Raw genomic sequence first — 21065 nt, 5'->3', positions numbered from 1 at the left:
AGCTTGTGATATCTTTAGAATGAATTGTGGAAACACCTCAAAAGGCAAAGCCTTGTAAATCTTTAGAGGAATTGTCAGATCTTTGGAATTATCAAATCTTTGGAAAGTTAGAGATGGAATCAGATGCAAGTCAATTCTGGCAGGGTTTGCAGGCTATTAATTCCTACAAAGTGAAGCCTAACATCATGAATGGCTGTGATGCTTCACTCCCAGTTGAACTCGACTCCTCTTGTGCACACTTTGAAAGGGAAAATAAAACTACACCTGCGCAAATCCCTACAGCATCTGGTGACCCTGTGGTCTATGTCTTGGAGGTCAATGTTAGTACATCTTTCAAGATCACTCTTGCAATGTGTCAGGCACTGATGATGTACCTGGTAGGGCACTGAAAACCACTGCCAACTAACGGGTGGGAGTGTACAAGGAACACCTTCAATCTCTCAATCTACCCACCTGCTTCAAAAGGCAATAATCATACCAATTCCCCAAAACAGCAGGGTGAGATACCCCAACAGCTATCACCCAGTTGCACACACATCTACTGTGATGAAGTGCTTGAGAGTCTGGTCATGGCCAGAATCAACTCCAACCTAAGCAAGGACCTGGACCCACTGCAATTTGCCTATCGCCACAACAGGTCTACAGCACATGTAATGTCACTGGCTCTCCACTCAGTCTTGGAGCACTTACTCAATAGCAATACCTATGCCAGGCTGCTGTTTATTGATTACAACTCAGTGTTCAACATCATTAACCTCAGTACTAAACAATAAGTTCCAAAATCTGGGCCTCTGTACCTTCCTCTAAAACTGTATCCTTGACTTCGTAATTGCGAGGCTACAGTCAGTGTGGAGCAAAAATAACCATCTATAATGTTTCATTATAGACGTTTCACAGGGATTCTGACGAAGGGTCTCGGCCTGAAACGTCGACTGCACCTCTTCCTACAGATGCTGCCCGGCCTGCTGCGTTCACCAGCAACTTTGATGTGTGTTGCTTGAATTTCCAGCATCTGCAGAATTCCTGTTGTTTACAGTACTAAAAAACTGTATTAGCTCCTAATACACAGAGGAACTAATTGACAGAAAAATTCAACCGGTGTATGTTGCCGTGTTCTTTTGATTCACTGCAAATGAACAAAATCAACAAAGACACCTGTAGATAATGGACTGCCTTTATAGAATGCTTTCAATGATTGCATCGTCCAAATCTTCATTTTTATTGTAACATTCAAGATGACTGTCAATACCTTCATATTCTTCGTTGTTTCTAACTTGTTGAAGGAGTGAAATTGCTTCATTTTCACTCCTGACTGGTTCTGGCATCTCTAAGCCCCAATGTTTGAAACCACAGTGAGCAAAACAGTTCTGAATTGCCCTATTACTTATTTTTCGACAACCATCAGTGACACAAGTGACTGCTTTTTGAACACAAACACACACAATTGGCTATTTAAAAACTGTTTGCTCTAAGCATGGTGTCATGTCTAACGGTCACACAAATGCATGTGGCTGTAACTATTTAGAAACCGTTTGGCAACAGTCTCCTGTCTTAATTATGCAGCACAGTGCCCTACATAAATGAAGGAAAATCCTGGCTATTATTTTGATTAATTTTTCTTCTTTAAGAGTTATACCAAATAAGTGGTGGACCTGATTAACTGACTGCCCGATTAACCAGCATCCACTATATTTCCCATCTTTCACACAACTCAGGGGGAAGTATGAGACTTTCTAAGACATGAGTGACTGATGAATGATATTTCTGGAAGGAGCCACTGTCTATTATCACTTGGCATCAGATAAGAAAGTGAGTGAAACATAGAATCATCCACAATTTTACTAAATGGTGCAGCAAGCTGGTAAGACCTTCACCTACTTCTATTTGTCAATGATGACAACAGTTAATTCTGCCATGCCTCAACTGAAAGTGGATGAGAGAGGCTGGAAATAAAAGTATAAATGCAGAGATCTTATAAAGTAAGGCGGGTGGCACGATAGCATTGCAATTGGAGAAACACTTTTCATTGCACCATCTGCAAAATTGGGGTTCAATTTGCTCTGTTGTCTGTAAGGAGTTAGTACATACTCATCATTACTGCATGGGTTTCCTCTCACATCTGAAAGACATACAGTTAGGGTTAGTGAGCTGTGGGCAAGCCATGTTGGCACTGCAAGTGTAGTGACACTTGCATAAACCTCGATGATTTGATTTGACACAAAGATGGATCTCATTGTATGTTCTGATATACTGTACATGTAACAAGTATAGCTGATCCTTCAGTACATTTTTGATTTAAAAGATAATACATTGATTTCCAGTGCCAAGTGCAGCTGAGTACAATTCATGTCCCAAAACTGGAGGGAACAAATTCGCCAGACTTTAAAAATATTTAGTGGTGCTAATGGAGTTATAAATTTTGGATGCTGGAGATAACACTTCTTTAAGCAATATAATACAGGCATTACAACTGGCAGATGAGGCCTCAGTTACATATATCCTCTGGACAATGAAAACTTCACAGTGCTCAATAGTTAGGCTTTTGGAGAGGCACATGAACCTACTAGCCAAAACAATCTAAAGTGGAGGCAGCTGCTGGCCTTCACCTCCATTTTCCCCTTCCCTACACTATGCTCCATCTGCTTTTTCTTTTTTCTCTCTGTCTCCATCCATCATTCACCTGTTTCCCAGCTCTAATCTTATCTGGTTTGACACCAATTACCCTTCATCTCTCCTTAGTCTACCAATTACCTCTAGCCCTTGTATCACTACTTCCTCTGTATAATGACCACCTCCTCTCTCCACTCTTAGTCTCAATGCAGAATTTTGATCCAAAATGTTAACAAATTCTTCCCTGGCCCCCACAGGTGGTGCCTAACCTGCTGAGTCTTTCAGCAGATTGTCTGTTGCTTCAGATCCCAACATCTGTAGCCTCTTGTGTCTCCACGAACCTCCTATATTTTGTGGCAGAGGAGAACTCTACCACTGGCCAAACATTAATGCAACTTTCTAACTTACACGTGGTTGTAGCTCAAGAAAGAAACTTACAAGCTACGGTTACTGATATTATTGCAAGCTAGCCACCCCATGTTGCAATCTTCATTGATTAGACTTTATCATGATCCTGGCAATGTTACACAGATATGTGGTTTTGGTATGTTTATGTTGTTTATCAAATGGCATACCCCAAAAGTCAACTCTAATACAAGTAAAAAGTAGCTAATCTGGGAGAGGCGGAGAGGAAAGCAAAGAGTCATGATTTAAATTTTCCACAACACTGTCTGAACATATTGGTCTGCATACATTAGGAAAAATGCCTTCACATCTCTGTTCATTTGCATTGTTTCAGTGAAATGCCAGATGCAATAAGCACAGAGGGTGGTGTAATCACCACAGGAATGAAAGGGAAGAAGAAAAAGCCGAGATAATTTTTCCTGTGATTGCATCAGCAATGAAGACTGAAATGAATCCTCAACACGTGGCTGTCATCATCATTTGTCCTACCAAAAGGTACTTACAAAGCTCTTGATGTGGCCTCCCTTACATCAATGAGCCCAAGTGCACACTGGGCAATTGCTTCTCTGAGCACCTGCGCTCTGTCCTCAATAGCCATTTGAAACTCTGGCTGCAAGTCATTTTAATTTCCCTTCCCAATCTCACATTGACCTATCTGCCCTCCAACTCTTCTGCTGCCAGGGTGAAGCCAAGTGCAAACTAGAAGAGTATCTCACATTCTGCTTGGATAGTCGATAACCCAATGACACAGACACCAAATTCTTCAATTTCAGGGAGCCTTCTATCCATTTCCCTCTGTTGTAATCTAACCAGATTCTCCCACACAAACCCTTCTTTTCAACACCTCAAACATAGCTTCACTTCTCTCCCTCACCCTTGCTCCATCTGCCCATACACTCCTCTTTGTAATCTATTGTCTCTACATCACCTCCCAGCCTGTGACTATCTCCACACTCCACCATCGATGAACAGCTGCAGCAATGTGAACTACTACAAGATGCACTACAACAACACATCAAAGTTCCTAAGGCAGCATCTTCCAGACCCACAACCGCTACCACCTAGAAGGATGAGAACAGCAGATACCTGTGAACACTATCATTTGGAAACCCCCTCCAAGTCACTCACCATCCTGACTTGGAAACATAACACCGTTCCCTCATTGTTTCTGGGCCAAAATCATGGAATTCCCTCCCTAACAGCACTGTGGGTGTACCTGCACCTCAGGGACTGCAGCGGTTCAAGAAGGCAGCTCATCACCACCTTCTCAAGGGCAACTAGGGATGGGCAATAAATACTAGCTTAGTTGGCGGTGCCCACATCCTGCAAATTAATAAAAAAAACACACTTCCATCCTCATCTGACAACCACCTGCCTATCACCTCTGCTGATCTGTATCCACCTATTGTTTGCCAACTCTTGCTCACTCCTTTCCCTCACCTCCTTATATTGGCAATCTCCTTTCTGCCCAGATGAAGGGTTTCGAGCAGAGTCAACTGTCTACTTACTTCCGCAGATACTGTCTGACTCATTGAATACCTCCAGCAGTTCAGTTTCTTTTGTTGCAGATTCCAGTGTGCAACTGCAGTCTCTTGTGTTTCTGTCTTTTCATAAGATGTCATCATGTGAAGCTAATTTAATAGTTATCACTATGTGATTCAAAGTAGTACTTGATCAGAAAAGACAATTTCCCTTATTTAAAACAAAATAGATATGAGGTTGAAATAAAAAGTCTTTATATTATGACTGTATTGAAATTAGAAGCTAATGGAGTATCATAGATATTGCCATGAAGGTCATTTTTTGCAACAGTTGTCAGGTATCTGACCACATCAAAACATTTTTCTTTACTTCAGACCTTATTGCCTCTTGCAAAGTATTTAGCTAAGCAATATCTGTTGAGAGAAACATCTAGGGTGCAAATGGTTGAAATATAATTAGAAGTTCATCTGTGGTTTTCTTAGGATGTTTACTGACATTTATTGAATCATCCGAGAAAAAATATTTAGTCAGAGTTGTTAACATGAAATTTCTAACTTTCCATAACTCATTATGTTATCTTCAGCTGTCTGTAAAATATCAAAGAGACTATTCATCACCATGGTGATATACAAGTCTGACAGCACTAAGATTACAACACAATTGTGGTCCCAGAAGTGGAGAAACTCATCGGCATTGTTCAACATGGATGAATTGCATTTAATTTTGTAAACCACTGAACTACAAGTACATGACTCCCGGAAAGTGGGGTCACAGGTAGATAGGCTGGTGAAGAAAGTTTTTTGGCATACTGACCTTCGTTAGTCAGGGCACTGAGCACAGAAAATGAGACGTTATGTTGCAGTTGTACAAAATGGCGAGGCTGCAATGGATATCATGTTCAGATTTGTTCACCCTGCTGTAGGGAAGATGCCATTAAGCTAGAAAGAGTGCAGAGATTTATGAGGATGTTGCTAAGACTCAAGGGACCTGAATTAAAGAGAGATATGGAGCAGGCTGGAATTATTTATTGGAGCATAGGTGATTTTAAAATTGTGTATTAACACATTAGGGGCACAGATAGGGTGAATGCACACAATTTTTTACTCATGTTGGGGAAACAGTAAGACATAGGTTTAAGGGTGGGAGTGTTAGATGGTAAATGGTTGGCATGGAGCAATTGGGCTGAAGGGTCTGTACGATTCAGTGACTCTCTCCATTTATCTTCAGCAGGTGGAAAGCCTGAGTAATGTGCACCTAGTCAGAAGGGGGAACTTTCTTGAGGATGACACCCATGAACAAGATGACCTCAAGGAAATTCCCTGCATCCTCCCAAAAAAACAAACCATGATGTAGAGAATCTACAAGAAAGACATATTTCTGCAGGATCTTTGACTGCTTGTAGTTTTTTTTTCAACTAATGAAGTATTTTGGAAGGGTAGTTATCACTACTATAATTAGGAGAAAATAGGAATCAAGAAGTGTCCACAGCTGACAACTAATAATGATTCAAAAGCCCCCATTCTATTAGTGGCACGAACTAAATTCTAATTTGTACCTTTCAGAACCACTGAATCTGAAATTAAAAGAGTCCTGCAGTGGCTGGAAATTTGAAATAAAAGTAAGTGCTCGAAACACTCAACAGATCAGGAAACAACCATGGAGAGAGAAACAGAGTTAACATTTCATTAGCTGTAACAAGTACATGAACTGAAAACCATTATATGTCTGCAATACAGCATCATTAATGCACCAAAACACCAGAACATCTATTGCCCATTTGCAAAAGACAACCAAACAAAGAACGAGGTATATGGTGGAGAAAGCATTTGCTGGAGAAAGTATGTGAGTGGGGAGGGGTTATGAAATGTAAGGTTGGAATTGATAGGTGGAAAAGGTAAAGGGCTGAAGAAGACAGAATCTGGTCGGAGAGGAAAGTGGACCATGCGAGAAAGAGAAAGGAGAAGGGGTACCAGAGGTAGGTGATAGGCAGGTGAGGAGAGGAGCCAGAATTGGGAACAGAAAAATAGAGGAGGAGAGGGGAGAAATTACTGGAAGTTAGAGAAGCTGACATTTATGCCATCAGATTGGTGGCTACCCAGACGGAATATGAGGTGTTGCTCCCCCAACCTGAGAGTGGCCTCATCATGGTAGTACAGAGGTCATAGACTGACATGTTGGAATGGGAATAGGGATTGGAATAAAAATGGTTGACCACCGAGAAATCCAGCTTTTTACGAATGAAGCGAAGATGCTTGACAAAATGGTCTCGCAATCTACTTTGGGTCTCGCCAATGTAGAGGTGGCTACACTGGGAATACCAGGTATAGTAGATGACCCTGACAGACTCACAGGTGAAGTGCTGCCTCATCTGGGAGAGCCATTTAGGATCTGTATGGTGGTGAGGGAGGAGGTGAATGGGCAAGTGTAGCACTTGTCCTCTTGCAGGGAAAAGTGCGAGGAGGGAGATCAGTGGGGATGGACATGTTGACAAGGGAATCAGAGAGAACGGAGAGTGGGGTGGGGAGAGGGAGGTAAAGATGTGTTTGGTCTGGAATCCTGTTGAAGATGGTGGAGAATGATGTGCCAGAAGCAGAGGCTCATGGGGTGGTGGTAAGGACAAGAGGTGCTCTATCCCTGTTAAGGCGGTGGGAAGATGGGGTGACAGCAGCATTAATGGTAGAAGAGAAACCCCATTCTTTGAAGGAGGAGGATACCTTTGATGTAGATTATACTAACTGGTTGTATGGTATGGAAACACCAATGCCCAGGAACAGCAAAGTCTCCAGAAATTGGTGGATACAGCCCAGCCAATTACAGGCAAAGTCCCCCTCACCAATGAGCACAATGTCATGGAATGTTGATACAAGAAAGCAGCATTCATTACCAAGGACCCTCACCATCCAGGCCATCTCACTATTTTCAGTGGTAGGAGGTACCAAAGTCTTAGGACCTACAACACCAGGTTCAAGATTTCAGGATTCAATGTAATTTCCTGTACACAAGTGTAAGGAAAATGAAATAATTGTTTGGATCTGATGCATCACAAAATAACACAAATAATAATAAAAAATACACCATAAATATAAATACATAAGATAGTGTAGCTTATATACATAGATGCATTGTATGTCCATAAAGTGAACACAAAATAATCTGCGGATCTTTTCCGTGGAAAAGATCGGTCGACGCTTCGGGCCGGAACCCTTCGTCAAGACTGTAGGGGGAAGGGGCAGAGGCCCTATAAAGAAGGTGGGGGACGGTGGGAAGGAGAAGGCTGGTGGGTTCCAGGTGAAAAACCAGTAAGGGGAAAGATAAAGGGGTGGGGGAAGGGAGGCAGGGAGGTGATAGGCAGGAAAGGTGAGGAAAGAATAGGGGAAAACACAATGGGTGGTAGAAGGAGGCGGAACCAAGAGGGAGGTGGTAGGCAGCTGGGGGAGGGGGCAGAGTGACATAGGGATAGGGGAAGGGAGGGGGAGGGAATTACCGGAAGCTGGAGAATTCTATGTTCATACCAAGGGGCTGGAGACTACCTAGACGGTATATGAGATGTTGCTCCTCCAACTTGAGTTTAGCCTCATCATGGCAGTAGAGGAGGCCATGTATGGACATATCTGAATGGGAGTGGGAAGCAGAGTTGAAGTGGGTGGCTACTGGGAGATCTTGTCTGTTTTGGCGGACGGAGTGGAGGTGCTCGACGAAGCAGTCGAAGTTTCCTCTACATCGGTGAAACCTGACGGAGATTAGGGGACCGCTTCGTCGAGCACCTATGCTCCGTCCGCCAAAACAGACAGGATCTCCCAGTAGCCACCCACTTCAACTCTGCTTCCCACTCCCATTCAGATATGTCCATACATGGCCTCCTCGACTGCCATGATGAGGCTAAACTCAGGTTGGAGGAGCAATACCTCATATACCGTCTAGGTAGTCTCCAGCCCCTTGGTATGAACATAGAATTCTCCAACTTCCGGTAATTCCCTCCCCCTCCCTCCCCCTATTCCTATGTCACTCTGCCCCCTCCCCCAGCTGCCTACCACCTCCCTCTTGGTTCCGCCTTCTTCTACTTCCCATTGTGTTTTCCTCTATTCTTTCCTCACCTTTCCTGCCTATCACCTCCCTGCCTCCCTTCCCCCACCCCTTTATCTTTCCCCTTACTGGTTTTTCACCTGGAACCTACCAGCCTTCTCCTTCCCACCCTCCCCCCACCTTCTTTAAAAGGCCTCTGCCCCTTCCCCCTACAGTCCTGACGAAGGGTTCCGGCCCGAAACGTCACCGATCTTTTCCACGGATGCTGCCCAACCTGCTGAGTTCCTCCAGCGTGTTGTGAATGTCCATAAAGTGACTCTAGGCTGTACATAAGGTGATTGATAAGAAATAATGAAGTGGTGGAGTTAGTGGGTGGAGGTGTTGATCATTCTTACTGCTTGGGGAAAGTAATTGCTTTTGAGTCTGGTGGTCCTGGCATGGATGCTACGTGGCCTCCTCCCTGATGAGAACAAGACAAACAGTCTATGATTAGGGAGTGTGGGATCGTTCATGTTACTGGTCCTTTTCTGGCACCTTTCATCATATACAGAATATGCTTGATGACAGGTAGGGTGGTGCTAGTGATGTACTGGGCAGTTTTGACTACCTGGTGAAGAGCCTTCTTGTCCACCACAGTGCAGTTTCTGTACCAAGTAGTGATGCAGCTTGTTAGGATGCTCTCTACTGCACAACTGTAGAATGACGCAAGTACGGATGTGCAAAGTCCAGCTCTCTTCAGCCTCCTCAGAACGGACAGGCATTGGTGGGCCTTCTTTTTTATGTAGGGTATGTCCTGGGATGATGAGAGGTTGTGTGTGATGTGCACTCTCAGGCGGTTGAAGCTGTTTGCAGTTTCTACTCCTGTGAGCCAATGTAAAGGAGGATGTGAGTGCTGCGAGTTCTCCTGAAGTTAATAACCTTTGTCTTGTTGACATTAAGGAAGAGGTTATTTGTCTGGCATAAGCCTTGAGCTCTTCCACCTCCTCTCTGTGGGCTGTCTCATCACTGTTGGTGATGAGCCCCACTACTGCCGAGTCATTAGCGAACTTGATGATTTGAATACTTGAGTGTTTGGCTATGCAGTCATGAGTGAGCAAAGGGTACAGCATAGGGCTCAGCACACAGCTCTGGGGGGCACCCATATTGAGGATGATGAGGAGGGAGCAGCGGTTGTGCATCAGGTTTATTCAGAAAGTTATTATCCTACAACTAGCAGGCTCTTGAAATAACAGATAATTTCACTTACCACAACTCTGAACTGATACTACAACCTCACTTTCAAGGATTCTTTACAACTCATGTTCTCAGTACTTTTTTTTATTTATTTGCACAATTTATCTTTTGTACATTGGTTATTTGCCTTTGTTTATGGACAGTTTTTTTATATTTATTTATTTTCCTGTAAATACCTGCAAGAAAATGAATCTCAAAGTAGTATATGGTAATATACACATACTTTGATAATAAATTTTACTTTGACATTTTCAAATTGGAATGTGATGTAAGCACACTGCAAACAGTGACATTAAATCTTTGCTGTCTTTACAGAAATATTACTTTCTCCCCTGTTAAGAGCAGTAATTGCTATTTTACTTTTCTTTATAATACTAGTTAATTGGGACACATTGGTCCAGTATGTATCCCAATTGGCACAATTAAAGTAGCTGCCCGAATTATGTTATTAGTTAAAAAGGTATAATAAACACAAGTGACCCTTTAATTGAATAACAAATTATGTATTTAAATGAAATACAGACAAATTAGAACACTACTAAATATTACCACAGTACTATAAAACTGTGTATTAGTTCGTAATGGTTTGCAACAGAGGAATTCGTTGAACGTATGCTGGCATAGTACTTGATTAGTAAATTATCTATTCTTGGGCCCTTAAAGCATCAAGATTTAACAATTTTTCCGATAACCAGCAATTTCTTTTTATATTCCTGATGTATTTGAACATCACAACAGTTATGTGATCCATTGCTTTCTTTGAACCTGATAGCGTTGCGTGTTTGTAGCAAATGGAACTGTCCAGCGTGGCATAATTTAAAAAAAGCCTGTTTCATTGGTATCATTTGCACAAAATTTTTGAAGCGAGTCAGGGAGTTCTGCAGATTTCCATGTTTCTGCACCTATGGCATCAGCACTATCTTTCTCACCATGTGCTTCCTTGAATTTAATGTGATGCTTGCATTTCCATCGAAACAACCTACCACCTGCTGCTTTAAAATCTTTGTGACCCAGCTTCTTAGATAGCTCCCTTGACTTGCTTTTTAACATTGGTCCAATGACAGGCATACCTTGTCCAGTTACAATGGAAAACCATTGATTGTGGGCCTCTTCAAAATCTGGAAATTTTCATTTTTAGGATGTTCCCTGTTGTCCCTCGTATAATACCCATTCTTCTTAATTTTGCTGATGTATCAAGCTTGCAATTGTAGATTTCGGCACTCCAGTTATCTCTGCCAGCTGACGATGAGTGGTGTTAGGTGGATGGCTTTTAGTTTGGTCCAGTAGAGTTGTATTTTTGGCTGTGGAAGATCAGAGCAACCTATGACATCTTGCCCTGTCCCCAAAATCTTCAACAATGAGGATAGTTGCTCCCTGTGTAATATCACCAATGCCAACCTCCCACACATCCTGGCAGGATGCAAGACTGCACTGTACCAAGGGCGCTACAGATGGCAGCATGACTAGGTCCTAAAGAAGCTGGTGGAGTTCCTAGAGATCAGCAGGTGGGGTGTGAGAAGCAGCCGTTCCCCAGCGGAATGACAATTCATCCCATTTGTTAAGGCTAGTAAGAGTGCTGAATGCACCTGTTCAAGAGCTCCTTCAGGACTCCTCTCCAAAGGCAAGGGGTGGAACAAAATGGCAGATTGCTGCAGACTGCTATAGTTCCCCACGGAATTCACCACCCCATCTCTCCACCCAGACATAGAACTGTGGTCCATTACCACCAAGACAGTCCACCTCATTGAGTTACCCCTCCCTGGGAGGAAGGAGTGGAGGCTGCCCATGAGCAGAAGAGGCTGAAGTACTCAGACCTAGCAGCTGAACGTGAGGAAGTTAGCTGGAGGACCATCATCTACCCTGTGGAAGTCGGATGACGGGGCTTCATCAGCACATCAACGACAAGCTACTCCAGGATATGGCAGTGACTGGAGCGAGACTCAGGAAGGCCACCAGAGATATGGCTGAAGAGGCAGAAAAGGGCAGCTTTTGGCTGTGGCTGAGGAGGAAGGACTGCAGCTTCCAATAGGGTTAGTTGGGGGACTGACTAACCCACTGGAAGCTGCAGGGGATGGCAGGGAGATATCCCTGCAGTTGACCTCTGGGCACTGTTGGAGGTATGGCAGGCAGCAATGCCAACAAGGAAACAACATCTTTCTGTAAATCTCATTTTCATGGCAAGGGTCTCAAAAAAAATTTTAAGTCAAAATTAAAAAAACAAAAATTATCAAAAATCACTGCTTTTTGAATTAGTGTCCATCAGACCAAATGGCTAACATAACACAAGCACACGCAACTGACACAACTGTTCGCTCTAAGCACAGTGTAATGCCACAAGAGCGCAATTGACTGACCGTCTCCTGCTCCAGTTATGCAGCAGTGTCCCAACAAAAGTCCTGGCTATTTTCTCAATTTATTTTTTGTTCTTTAAGAGTTGTTCCAAATAACCGGCTGCCCCAATTAACTGATGGCCTAATTAACTGAAACCCATTGAATTAACTTTCAATGGCTGTCTTTACTTAAAGAACCATAATTTTTATTGACCTACTTTTAGATAATTCCACCTAATTCTAGATAGGGGCAATGCCAGTTTAGATGGTAGAGCTGCACCTTCAAAAGTTGATTGGGGGAGACTGTTTGCAGGTACAGGGACATCTGGAAATTGGAAAGTTTTCAAAAGTGAGATATCAAGAATTCAGGGACAGCATGTTCCTGTTAGATTGTGAAACGTAAAAAATCAGAACCCTGGATGACAAATGATATTGAGACTCTGGCAGAGATTTTTAAAAAGAGGCATGCGTTAGATCTAGGCAGTCAGGATTAAGTGAACCTGTTGAGTGTGGGGACCATAGGAGGACATGGGATAGGTTTGCAGATAAGGTCTACAGTGATCCTACAAGCATAGTAATGGCAAAAGAGTAACTCAATTGAGAGAAGAGGCCTTTTACAAATAACTAGGTCAATTATGTGTGCAGCCACTGAAGATGCATGCGGTCCTAAATAAATACTTCACATTCGCATTACCCTGGAGAAAGGTATAGATACTAGGGAACTTAGACAGTTAATAGTGATGTCTTGAAGGCCGTCCACATTACTGGAGAGGAGATGCCGGAGGTTTTAAAACGCATCAAGGTAGAAAAATTTCCATGGCCAGAGCAAGTGTATATCAGGACATTGTGTGTAGTTAGAGAAGAAATGCAGGGCCCCTTGCAGAAATATTTGTGTCATTGATTTTTTTTTAGAGAAAGACTAAGAAAAAAACCTGAGAACTGCAGACTGATGAGAAGTGGTGGTTAAAGTACTGAAGGGAATTCAGAGTCAGGATCTACATTCATTTAGAAAAGCAAGGCTCATCAGGGTTAGTCAACATGGCTTTAGAACATAGAACAGTACAGCACAATACAGGCTCTTCAGCTGACAGCAGTGTGCTGACCTATTAACTGAATCCAAGATCAGTCTATTGCTTCCTTCCTGCTTAGGCATCCATTGTTTTGTCCCTAATATATCTGTCTCTACTACCAACCCTGGTAGCACATTCTATGCACCTATCACTCTGTGTCAAAAACATACCAGTGTTATTCCCTCCACCCACCCTACCCCCTATACTTTCTTCCAATCACCTTAAAATTATGCCCTCTCATATTAGCCATTTCTGCCCTGGGGAAAAAAGTCTCTGGTTGTCCACTCTATCAATGCCTGTTATCATCTTGTACACCTCCACAAATGTGCTCTCATCGTCCTTCACTCCAAAGGCAAAAGCCCATTCCTCATAAACCATGCTCTCTAATCCAGGCAGCATCCTGGTAAATTTCCTTTGTACCCTCCCTAAAGCTTCCACATCCTTTCTAGAATGAAATGACAAGATCTGAATACAATATTTCAAGTGTGGTTCAACCAGAATTTCATAGGGTTGTACCATTACCTCGAGGTTCTTGAACTAAATCACCTGATTAATTAAGGTCAACACACCATGTGCCACCTTAACCACCCTATCAGCTTGTCTAGCAACTTTAAGGGATCTAGAAATGAGGACCCCAAGATCTCTCTGTTCCTCCACACTGCTAAAATCCTTCCACTGTACTCTGCCTTCAAAACTGACCTTCCAAAGTGTATCACATCACACTTGTCCAGTTTTGGGCATGGGAAATTGTATCTCATGAATTTGATTGAGTTATTTAAAGAAGTGACCATAAAGTCACAAGGGTAGTGCGGTAGACATTGGTTACATGAACCTAGCAAGGCCAATGATGAGGTACCACATGGTCGGCTAGTCTGAAAAGTTAGATAGCATAGGATATAGCAGTAGCTAACCAACTGAAAATAAACAAAATGTTTTGATAGTAGAAGACAAAGGGTTGTGTGGGAGGATTATTTTTCAGATTGAAGGACTGTGACATGCAATGTGCTACAGAAATCGGTGCTGGGTCCACTGTTCCTTATAATTTATGTTAATGATTTAGATGCAAATTTGTTAGGTGACACTAAAACTGGTAGTATAATGGTAGTGAAGAAAGTTTTCTAAGATTGCAAGGGATATTGATCCAGTGGGCTGAAGGATAGTAAATGGAGTTTAATTCAGATAAATGAAAGGTGTTTCATTTTAGTAAGGCAAATCAGGGCAGGACTGTTGTAGGACAGCGAAAAATAGGGACGCAGTTACATATTCCTTGAAAGTGATGGGACAGATTGACAGGGCAGTGAAGAAGGCATTTAGCTTGCATGCTTTTGTCAGTCAGAATATTGAGTACTGCTGTTAGGGTGTCATATTACAACCGTACAAGATGTTGGTAAGCCACATTTGGAGTACTGCTTACAGTTCTGGTTGCCCTGCCATAGGAAAGACGTCACTAAACTGGACATAGGTACAAAAAAAGTTTATGAAGATATTACTGGGATTGAAGGACTTGGGTTATAAGGGAGGGTGGAAAGTCTGAAACTTCTTCCCTGGAGCATAGATCAGATGAGATGTATTTATTAGTCACATGTACCTTGAAAAATACAGTGAAATATGTAGTTTTCATTAACAACCAACACATTCTGAGGATGGGTTGGGGGTAGCTTGCAAATCTTGGCACACATTTTGGCACCAACATCACATGCCCGCAATGTTCAGCAGAACAACACGCAGGCAACATAGAAAAAGCAACAACAGCAAAACAAACCCCTTCCCATCCCCCCCCCCAACACCCACATAGAGACAAGCCTTCAAATGCCAGATCATGGCCCAGAATCGTATACAATGGGCCTCCAACTTCTGCTGAGGGATAACCTTATGGAGGTTAACAAAATCATGACAGACATATATAAAGTGAATAATCAAAGTGTTTCCCCCATAGTAGGGAGTCTAAAACCAGAGGACATAGGCTTAAAGTGGAAAGGGAACGATTTGAAAAAGAATTGAGGCACTACATTTTGAAACTGACAGTCGTGACTATATGGAACTCACTAGAGTTCCTAGGAAGCAGTAGAGGTAGGTACCATTATGACATTTAAACAGTATTTGAACAGGTGAATGGATAGGAAAATTTTAGACAGATATTGGCCAAACACTGGCAAACGGGTTTAGTTCAGTCAAGCAACTTGTTCAGCATGGGCAAGTTGGGTTAAGGGCCTGTTCTATGCTGTATCATTCTATATACTGTAGGGCCTAAACAACCACATAACATCCATCCCTTTGAGTTATAAATTTCAATATGATCCCTTCTGATTGTCCTCGATACCAAGGCTTGGGTAATTCCTTCAGTCTCTTCTTATGTAATTCTTCATATCAGGAAGCAATTTAGTGCACATTGATAGCACAGAGACAAATATACAGTACAAAATGACACAAAGTATTCCATCCAAGGCCACCAAAGAGTTTCACAGTTACAGCAGGACCTCACTCCTATATAAATTGGTCTCTATGACAAGCCATATCGCGTTTTGCTTGCCTCCTGCACCAATAAGTCAGCATTCTGCATTTGTGTTTTGGGTTATCCAAAGCAATCCTACAATATTCATTATTTTCTTCGTATTTTATGTTATTTATTTGTTCTTATTACCAAAGTGAGTAACCTTGCAATTCCCCATGTTATCTACTTCTGCCCCTTCTTGACCACTCACTTGTCTAAGTTACTTTTACAGATCTTTTGCATCTTCTTCACAAATAAGTTGCCTTATTTCTTTAACCTCTTGTTAGGCAAACTCAGGTCCCAAGAGGGTAGTAATAATCTCATGACTGGTGATACAGTACGAGGCAGAAATACCACTTTATATTCAGCACACAACCTTTCTTTTTCAGCTACAATACAATGTCCATCAAGTGACCATCAAGTTAATTATTCCTAATTTCAGCAGTTTATTGTACTTAGAGTCTGTTTTTTCTTAATGTCATGTATGGTTTGCTTTGTTCCTTTCCCGAACTTGTGGTTGATTGAAATTGTCAGCACTTATAGCCACCCCATTCAAGTTACTGTGCAGCTTTTGTAGAACTCTTATGCTCTGTTTCATTGCCATTTAATTTCTATTTTAATTTTCAGACGGGGTTTTTGACATTAATTCTTTTGAAGAATAATCTTATTAAAAACTTTGAGGTGTTTTTCCAATAGTGTTATGCCCTCAAGGGAATAAGAATATAAGGCTACATCCACACTAGACCGGATAATTTTGAAAACACCAGTTTTGAGTAAAAACGACAGGCGTCCACACCAAGCGTTTTTCAAAATATCTCCGTCCACATAAGAACGGATATCTGGGCGAGTCTCTTCCTACTAGGCATGCGCAGGACACAGAAAACAAGCGAAGGAGAAACAGTATACTTGGTACACGTCTGTCCAGTTACAGACTAGAAAAACTTAAAAGGAATTGCTGTTGGCTCTCGTTCAGGAGGACTTAAAACTAAAGAACAATAATTACTGGAGCATTTGGAGGCAACTGACAGGGAGTTCACAGACAGTATGACCCGGCTGACGACGAACATTGAAAAACTGACTAACTCTGTTGCATTAATAAAGCACCTTGTTAAATGTATAAAACATGTCTGCATCAGTGTTATCTTGTATTTCCATACAACATTACATTAGGCTGTTACACATCTATTGTCAGAGAAGTACTTGCATAAATAGGTAAACCACCTTCATACAAGCAAGGACAGAAAACAGGGCAAAGTAGGTATACTTATTTATTCAGTAAGCTATGGGTCAAAGTATATGGTGAGTACATTTCTAACTCTTATGGCTTCAGTCTCGTTGCCGTCTGTTCTGAAATTGTCAGGTTGTGTGGGGGGTTGTGTTCAAGAAAGCAATGAAATGCCGCGCTGTCGCCATCTGTTTCAGCACATCATGACAGCGTTTTTAACTAGTCAAAAAAGCTCACTTTACTATCTAACTCTCACGCCGTTCACACCGACTACGCGTTATAACAGCCGTCTGGCAGTGCTTGCGCAGTACCAAGCAGAAGCAGAAAAAGCATTGTTGTGGTGTTGTCATGACAGCGTTTTTAAATATCTCCGTTTACCCTGTCCAGGGTACAATGCACAACAATTGTTTTCAAATTTACACACTCTGGAGAGTGTTTTAGAAAAGCTCCGTTTTCGGGGGAGGAAAACGCCATTTCAATGTGGACAGAGGGTCAAAACGAAGAGAAAAAGCTTTGTTTTCAAAATTAACCGGCATAGTGTGGACGTAGCCTAAGAACTTATGAAATAGGAGCATGAGTACGTCAGCTGACCTGTCGAGCCTGCTCTGCCATTCAATAAGATCATGGCTGAGCTGACCATGGACTCATCTCCACCTACCTGCCTTTTCCCCATAATCCTTAATTCTCCTCCTATGCAAAAATCTATCTAACCTTGTCTTAAATTTACTTACTGAGGTAGCATCCACTGCTTCATTGGGCAGAGAATTCCACAGATTCACCACTCTTTGGGAAAAGCACTTCCTCCTCATCTCTGTCTTAAATTTACTCCCCTGAATTTTGAGGCTACATCCCCTAGTTCTAGTCTCACCCACCAGTGGAAACCACTTTCCTGCCTCTATCTTATCTATCCCTTTCATAATTTCATATGTTTCTATAAGATCTCCTCTCATTCTTCTGAATTCCAGTGGGTACAGTCCCAGGCAACTCAGTCTCTCCTCATAGTCTAACCCTCTTATCTCTGGAATCAACCTGGTGAACCTTCTCTACACCACCTCCAAAGCCAGTATATCCTTCCTCAAGTAAGGAGGCCAGAAAAGCACACAGTACTCCAGATGGGGTCTCACCAGTACCCTATACAGTTGCAGCATAACTTCTTTGCTCTTAAATTCAATCCCTCTAGCAATGAAGGCCAACATTCCATTTGCCTTCTTGATAGCCTGCTGTATCTGCAAACCAACCTTTTGTGATTCATGCACAAGCACTCCCAAGTCCCTCTGCACAGCAGCATGCTGCAATTTTTTACCATTTAAATAATAATTTGATCTTCCATTTTCCCTTCCAAATTGGTTGACCTCACACTTACCAACATTGTACTCCATCTGCCAGACCCCTTGCCCATTCACTTAACCTATCTATATTTCTTTACAGACTCTCCATATCCTCTGCACAATTTGCTTTTCCACTCCACTTAGCGTCATCAGACTTAGATACACTACACCCGGTCCACTCTTCCAGATCGTTAATGTATATTGTGAACAGTTGCGGGCCCAGTACTGACCTCTGTGGCACATCACTCACCACTGATTGCCAACCAGAGAAACAGCCATGTATCCCAACTCTCTGCTTTCTATTGGTTAACCAATTCTATATCCATGCTAATACATCACCCCCAACTCTATGCATCCTTATCTTATGGATGTCTTTTATGTGGCACCTTATTGGACGCCTTCTGGAAATCCAAGAAAATACCGTCCATCTGTTCTCCTCTATCCATTGCGCTTGTTATATCCTCAAAAAATTCCAGCAAGTTTGTCAAACAGGATTGTGTCTGCCTGATGAACACATTTCTTTCCAAATGCCTCGCTATTTCTTCTTTAATGATAGCTTCAAGCAATTTTCCCAGCTACAGATGTTAAACCAACTGGCCCATAGTTACCTGCCTTTTCTACATCCTTTTTTGAACAGTGGCGCGACAGTCGCCTTCTTCCAATCCGCCGGGACCTGTCCAGAGTCCAGAGAATTTTGGTAAATTATCACCAAAGCCTCTACTATAGCCTCTGCCATTTCCTTCAGTACCCTGGGATGCTCATCGGACAAGAAGGGAGAATTGCTATTGGGTATTGAGGAAATGGCCAAGGCTTTGAATGACTATCTTGTGTCAGTTTTCATGATGGAGGACATGTCTAACATGCTGAAGAGAGACCATATGGATGCGATGGGAGGTGAGGACCTTGATACAGTAACTATCACTAAAGAGGGAGTGCTGAGCAAACTTGTGAGCCTAAAAATAGACAAGTCCCCTGGTCCTGTTGGAATGCATCCCAGAGATTGACAGAAATTCTCCCATATGTTTTTTTTTAAGAAATTCTTTACAAGTAATAAAATAATAAGAATAATTAAAAAAAGTTTCATGGCATTCATTAATGACTAAAAATTGTGTAACTCCATTAATTTCCTCATGGTTAGTGTTAGAGTGATTAAGAACAAATTGTAGCAAGCATATGTACAATGGTATAATATGAATTACTATAGAAAACAGATGTTTCTGACATGGTGAAATCAGTTTAGAGACAGTTTCTAGGAACAGAGCTCTTGCATAACCTGAGGATTGCCAATACTTTAACCTTCACTGAAGTTAAAAAGAACTGTAGGAAGTCTGTTTTAACCTGAATTAAATTCATCATAATCCCTTCCCATTCCCACTGATCCATCCAGCGTCTCTTGCCCTTTGTTCACCTGATTCCATTTTCCCATTACTCACATACCCATCTAGAACATAGAATAGTACAGCACAGTACAGGCCCTTCGGCCCACAATGTTGTGCCGACCCTCAAACCCTGCCTCCCATATAAGTCCCCACCTTAGATTCCTCCATATACCTGTCTAGTAGTCTCTTAAACTTCACTAGTGTATCTGCCTCCCCCACTGACTCAGGCAGTGCATTCCACGCACCAACCACTCTCTGAGTAAAAAACCTTCCTCTAATATCCCCCTTGAACTTCCCAGCCCTTACCTTAAAGCCGTGTCCTCTTGTATTGAGCAGTGGTGCCCTGGGGAAGAGGCGCTGGCTATCCACTCTATCTATTCCATTTATTATCTTGTACACCTCTATCATGTCTCCTCTCATCCCCTTTCTCTACCAGGGTTTCCTTTCCCTTGGTTCACCTTTCCTGTTGCCTCCTCCACCTGAGGAGCCCATCATCCTTCTACTTGTCACTACCAGCCTGTTTCTGGCTTTCTTTGATCCCCACATCTCTCCATCTGCTTTTCGTTGTTGACCCTAATTGGTTCCAGCTATCACCTCTTTATCCTACCCTCCCCGCATACCCTCAGATTCGATGCAGGGTCTCAACCTGAGACATTATCCATCTCTTTGCCTCCACAGATGCTGTTCAACGCATTGAGTTCTTCTAGCAGCTTATTTTTTGTTTCATTTACCACCTCCCAGCCTCCGTCTGACCTCCCTTCACACCCCGCCTTTTTGTACTGCGATACACTAATAATCATTTCTGCTCCTATGCCATCCTGATTCAGGGTCCTGATCTTAAATCTCTTTGTCTTCACAGATCTTTGGCCCAGTGTATTTTTCCAGTGTTCTGTTTTGTTTTGTTCTATTTTCCAGCATCTACGGACCTTTTGTCTTCAGAATGGAGCCGCATACTAATTCTACTGATAGGCATCAATTAATTTGCTGATGGTGCTGCCAAATTCTCTAACTCTAAATTCAAACTTTCTGTTATTGCCACTTCAACATTTCTTTTTGACTACTTCAGTTTGTACCATTCCACTGTTTTTACATTGTTACTATACTTATTATATTTTTATTGATACAGTATATAGCATTTACACTGGGAACCGCATGAGCAAGAAATTTCATTGAACCTTTCTGTATATAACAATGAGCTACTCTGAATCAGAATTTATGTTGTGTATGGAGTTCCAAACCACCTCCAGTAAAGTTCCGTCAAAGGTCTTCCCAACTGAAATTAATGCCAGATAAATAAATGAAACAACAAAAATGCAGGAAAAATCTCAGAAAGGCAGGCAACTTTTGTGGAAAGAGAAATACACAACATCTTGCGTCTGCTACCTCTCGTCAGAACTCACATGACTGTTTCTCCTTGACATGCTAAAATTTTGCAGCATTTTCTGTTTTTATTTCAGATTTCCAGCATTTCCAGATTTGTTTTTGATTT

The 21065-nt window shown here is 42.1% G+C and overlaps 1 protein-coding gene across 4 annotated transcripts in view; it reads right to left on the bottom strand.

The window, feature by feature from the left end:
- rbks (ribokinase) overlaps window positions 1-21065 on the bottom strand; it is a 155834-nt gene that overhangs the window by 42937 nt on the left and 91832 nt on the right. The gene's annotated exons all lie outside the window — the stretch shown is intronic.

The sequence above is a fragment of the Mobula birostris genome, chromosome 2 (genome assembly GCF_030028105.1).
Source record: "Mobula birostris isolate sMobBir1 chromosome 2, sMobBir1.hap1, whole genome shotgun sequence".
NCBI lineage: Eukaryota > Metazoa > Chordata > Chondrichthyes > Myliobatiformes > Myliobatidae > Mobula > Mobula birostris.
Note: the sequence above shows the minus strand (reverse complement) of the source record. Positions and strands in the feature narration are given on the sequence as shown.